The sequence below is a fragment of the Hermetia illucens genome, chromosome 1, assembly GCF_905115235.1.
Source record: "Hermetia illucens chromosome 1, iHerIll2.2.curated.20191125, whole genome shotgun sequence".
Lineage (NCBI taxonomy): Eukaryota > Metazoa > Arthropoda > Insecta > Diptera > Stratiomyidae > Hermetia > Hermetia illucens.
This window is the reverse complement of record NC_051849.1, coordinates 10,994,856-11,000,855: the sequence shown is the minus strand read 5'-3', so window position 1 is coordinate 11,000,855 and position 6,000 is coordinate 10,994,856.

The window sequence follows — 6,000 nt, the reverse complement described above, 5'->3', positions numbered from 1 at the left end:
CGCAGTGGTTGAGGTTGATTTGTATCAACCTCATTTTTTTACTGCATTCAAGGCTCGCCTAAACACTGGGCATCTGCTGCTGCCTGCAACGTGCCGACAGTCGACGCCCTTTTTTTCCTTGCAGAACATGCATTCAGACTCAGCCTTGCATTCCCTGAACATATGGCTTTCTCCCCCACATTTTCTGCAATTTTTTGACCTGTCACAGTCACCGGTGCATTTCGCCGCTATGTGGCCGAATTCCAGGCATCTAAAGCAGCGCTTAAGAGATACCTGCTCCCTGAGTCGGCAAACGACCCAACCTATTTTTACTTTCCCAGCCGCCAGCAGTTTGAACGCTGCTTCAGTTGGTAAGCTTATGGTTGCCGTTTGCGTGCCTCCGTATGCCTTCCTCAGTCCACTGATTGCGGAATCTTGCAAGCCAAGTGGTCCGAACTGCTTTTCTAAGGCGTCACGGATATCCTCCTTGGTCGTGATTTCGTCAATGTCCTTACATTCTATGACAAGCTCCTGCTTTCTGGCCCGTACTTGAGCTTCTTCTCCTAAGGACTTCTCCACCTTGTCGAGGAAATTTTCCACCGTTTTGCCCGGAGACTTCTTCAGCTCCAGCATCAAGTCTCCTTTCTGGGAGCGTCTGATTCGGCTGACGTTTTCTCCAAGGTCCATCAGCTCAGGATCGGATTTGACCTTCCTAAGGATATCGGCGTAAGTCATATCCCCTTTTTTGGAGATGATGATTAATTCGGGCCGTAATCTTCTTTTCTGCGTCGTATTTTTCCTTCCGCTAACCTTGGTCCATGCTTCCTTGGTCCCTTTTGAAGGCTTTGCCTCCCTTGGGTCAATTGGAGCCGGTGCCGCAGTTTCCACGATGTTGGTAACTTTGTTTCCCTTGCCTTTTTGCCTTTTCGCGTGTGTGTGAGGATCCGAAAGAATCGTTCGCGCACTCTCTACTCCTCTTTTCAAGTTTACCGTCCTTTGGATTTTGAGGGGGTGTCACTTGTGTTGCCTGGGTGACGCTTGATTTCTTTGAGGCGTTTTTTTCTTCCTTGGCACCATTGTATAGTACCCGAATGGTACGCACCATGTTTTTGATGGCCTGGTGCACGTTGTGTTTGTCCTTAATAAATTCAGACAACTCTACTATTTTACCTCCGAGTAGGGCAAACGATGATTCTTCCGGACTCTGACATAGCTCCTCCGCTTGGTTTCACATTGGGCGCTTACGTACTTATTAGCCTTCCGAGAGCTTCCCTGATTTCCTTCCTTCATCAAGGTTGATTTCGGAGGAGATCGCACTATCGTCGAGCTTCTCTTAAATGGATCAACCACTAAGTCCTGCGACATGTTTCGACCAGGTGTAGTTACCCCGCTATGGGCTAATAACTGACTTGGGTTTTGAACAGGCGTTCTCGGGAGTGATGTACGCCTTTTAAATGCCTCTTTCTCCAGGCTACTTGTAGTATTTGATGCAACGGTGGCCAAGCAATCCACCACCGAGGCACTGCAGTCGAGGGATATCGACGGCCGGGAGCCTGCTTGCCCACTCCCAAAAGCCGCCGGTACTGGGTTTCCGAAGCCCTGCACCGTAATTTTATTCTCCTTCTGTTCCTCCATGTTTGGTTTTATTTCTGGGTATCCTTCCCATAGCCAATTTTTATCCACGGGCGGGCATTTACTTCCCACCTACCTGGCCTGCGCATAAGCATGCCCATACACGCACACCTCCAAATGCGTATATGTATGTACATATTCCTACGCATCCGCCGAGCATTCCCTTATCCGCACGAAGGGACGCGCCTGATGGGAGATTTGGCAACTCCGCACAGGTCTGTCTGTCTGTCCGTCACACGCATTTTTCTCGGAGACGGTTATAGCGATTGGCACCAAATTTGGTAGAAAGGTGGGAACTGTGAACGCTCACGCATACGGTGAATTACATCCTTTTACGTTGAATTTACATGCAAAACGGGGGTGTAAAATTTTTTTTCATCAAATATAGTCATGTGGGGTATCAAATTAAAGGTCTCAGTTAGTACTTTTCAAATCCGATCTTAGTTTTGACATTCATTGGAAGGGTGGGGAGCGCGGGGGGTTGAAAGTGATCACTTCTTTAAGGGGGCCATTCTCAGAAACTACTAAACCGAAAAATCTGAAAAAAATCAGGAGGCTGCCACTATATAGTGCCTGGGCTCCGAAATACCTTCCATGCCGATATCTGTTTAAATAAAGTTAATAACCGTATATTACTACAATTTTTTGTAATTGGTTAGAAACCCCCCTTAAGTTCATCCTAGTACCATGAAATTTTGCAGTGATATAGGCTATAATATAGAGCATGATCTTATCAAGTTTGGTGGAAATCGCACTATTACTAACAAAGTTATAATACTTCAAATTTGTTGCTTCTTTGAAAATTGAAGACTATGAATGTCAATATCACCCGAAAGTGGATACTCTCACATAATATATGGATATATTACGTGCTACATACTAAAAAATACACAAAACCTTTCGTATCTGAAGCGTCCAGCTTCCGGTTTCTCGACTTGTTTAAATTTGTGCCACCTTCACTGACATACATGTCAATATTTTAGCGCAAAACCATTCTTACAGTGCAGCCCCCGCCCTCACCCTCCCTCTTTTCTTAATGTCCTCAGATATCCCACAGTGTCTCTACCTTTAACTTTAGAAGAGCTTATTGTTGTTTTGCTTAAGGGGGTCATCCCGTGTGAAGGCCGTTTTTTTTGCCTTTCTTTGAAAAATTATTTTGGAGGACTCCATTGCAGAGTTTGAAAAGAGTACACATATCAAGGAAGATACGGCGTTGCTGTAGGGAGGGGAGATTGAGGGTGCGGAGTCGTGACGGATAATCAACCCGTGGAAGGTTCTTTTTGTAAAAGAGGGTCCGGGTGAATTTGCGTTGTACAGCTTCAAGAGCGCGGCCGTCACGGATGCGGTAGGGGGACCAGACTACAGAGCAGTATTCAAGGATGTTTTTGACAAGGGAATTGAAGAGTGTTAAGGAGGGCTGGATTGAGGTAAAGTCGGACGAGGAACGTAGGATAAAACCAGACATTTTGGAAGCTCTATTGATGATGTCAACGAAGTTTATCGTCGAATATTACACCCAGGTCTTTGAAGGAGGTCAGTAGTGAAAGGGGTTGACCACTGAGAGGATAGGAAAAGGATGATGCGGAGGGTTTCAGGGAATAGCGCATCCAGTGGCATTTGTTGACATTCAGTGTTAGCTTGTTGATCGAACACCAACGGGCTAAATTATCAAGGTTGGATTGTAAGAGAGCACAGTCCAATAGAGACGAAACAGAGGCAAACAATTTAAGGTCGTCTGCGTAAAGCAAATACGGACAGGTGAGGATGGAGGCGAGGTCATTGATAAAAAACAGGAAGAGTAGGGGGCCAAGTGTAGAGCCTTGGGAAACACCAGAGGAAGGAGAGAAGGAACGAGATGAGTGACCATGAAAAGAAACTTTGCAGGAACGGTATGAGAGATAGGAGGAAAGCCAGGAGATGACTGAGGGAGGGAAGTCTAGCGAAGAAAGTTTAGAGAGGAGAATGTTATGGTCAATGGTGTCAAAGGCTTTGGAGAAATCAGTATAAACAGCATGTACCTCCTGTCGTGAATTCAAGCGTTTAGCAACAAAGTTGGTAAAGACCAGAAGATTTGAAGCCGTTGATCTATGTTTCATGAAACCATGCTGCTCTTTGACAATGAGGTGACCGAAGTGCGCGGTCAACCAGTCGTTGACGTATCTTTCTAGGATTTTGGAGCAAGAGGAGAGAAGGGAAATGGGGCGGTAGTTCACAGCAAGGGAAGGGTCTCCGCTCTTGAAGATAGGAATGATAAGGGTCTCTTTCCAGAGACGGGGAAAGTAGCATTCGTCTAGACTTTTGTTGTAGATTATACACAGGGGGAGGGAAATGTGTTTTCTACAGTTAAGGAGGAAGAGATTAGGAAGCCCATCGGGGCCAGGTCCGACATTGGGGTCAAAGTTACCAATGAGGAACTCAACCAAGGAAGGCATAAGGAGAGGAATGGCTAGTGATTCGGAGGAGTCTGTGGTTATGAAAGGTGTAGAGGGTGAAGGGCTCGATGGAAAAAACACTGAAGAGAAGTAGGTGCAGAGAAGGTCGCAGGATTGTTGTGGGGAGTTGGCAGTGGAGTCTGGGAAGCTGATAGAAGAAGGGATTGGGTTGGATTACGAGAGTTGCGAGCGTGAGACCAAAAGGGTTTTAAGTTACCGCGGGCAAGGGCGGCTTCAACAATGGTCTACGACAAGGGGATGCGCTATCATGCGTCCGCTTTAACCTGGCCCTCGAGAAAGTGATCCGTGATGCTGAGGTGAATGCAAGAGGTACGATCCTCTTCAAGTCCACCCAACTACTGGCCTATGCTGACGATATCGACATCATGGGAAGAACCACTCGAGACGTACAAACTGCCTTCATCCAGATCGAGCAGGCGGTAATCGGCGCGAGATCTTGGGCTGCACATCAATGAAGGCAAGACAAAATATATGGTGACAACGTCAGCACCGAAGACGAATCAACCAACAACATCAAACCGCACTGGTCAAACACAAAGAAGAATAAAGATAGGAGAATACAACTTTGAGACCGTTGACAATTTCTCCTATCTAGAGTCGAAAATCACAACCGATAACAACTACGATGATGAAATCCGCGCACAGTTGTTGTCAGCCAACAGAGCCTATTTCAGCTTACAAAGACTGTTCCGCTCGAAACGTCTCACCATAGGGTCAAAGCTCTTACTGTACAAGACAATTATCTTGCCAGTCCTCATGTATTCCTCCGAGATTTGGGTTCTTAGCAAGAAGAATTGCGAACTCTTGGCCGCGTTCGAGAGAAGAATCCTCCGAAGAATTTTTGGCCCCATACATGAGAATGGACGATTCCGTAGCCTACACAATGACGAAATCTATGAGCGATACCATGATCGTCAGGCTGTGGATAAAATCCGACTCAATAGGTTACGGTGGGCGGGTCACTTAATCCGTATGGATGAAGATGATCCCACCCGGAAAGTCTATAAGGGCAATATCTATGGTAGGAAAAGAAGACGAGGCAGACCCTGCCTAAGATGGAGCGATGGCGTGGGTCAGGACGCCAGACAGCTTTTAGGGATATCGAATTGGTGGACCTCCGCGCAAAACCGGGATGTCTGGAGTTCTTTATTAAGGCAGGCCTAGACCGGATACCGGTTGTTGCGCCGTTGATGATGATGAAGGGCGATTTCGACGCTTAATAGGTACCTTTCACGCGCTTTTCTGACCATTGATTTCACAGTAGATCGTATAGCCTTAAAATGAGCAAGGTCGGCGTCATTTTTAGAAGCCCGAAACTTCTTCCTCAGTGTATGTTTCAAGCGAATGTTAATATGAAGTTCCGTTGTGAACCAAGTTGGGAAAGAACGTAGGCAGGGAGGGGAAGAAGGGACATAACAGGAGAGGAGATCAGAGAGGATATTGTAGAAGGTGTTAAGAGCTTGATCACACGATGAATTACTTAATATATGTACCCAGTTGAAAGACGCTAAAGCTGAGTTAAGACCGTCAAAATTGGCTTTGAGGAAGTTGAACTTAGTGGGTTTACGCTTGGTTTTGGGTTTTGAACGAGGGAGCTCCGCTTCAAATTCAACCGCGTGATGGTGAGCGTCGGTTTTTACATACGCGGATGTGCCAGGAAATAAAGAGAGGTGGCGCTCGGGGAGGTTGGAAAGGAAGAGATCGAGAGTGCGGCCCAGGGAGTTTTTGGTGGTATTGAAATTCAGGGCAGAGCAAGTATACATAAAGGAAGAAAGTGGGAGGGAAGAATGGGAGAGGTTGTTGGAAGGAATTGGAAGACTAGGATGATTAGGCCAGTTGAGCATGGGAAGGTTGAAATCTCCACAAAGGAAGAAAGGGAGGGAAGGGAATCTGACGGTAAGGAGTTCAGACAAACTGTCAAACAATTCTTCATACA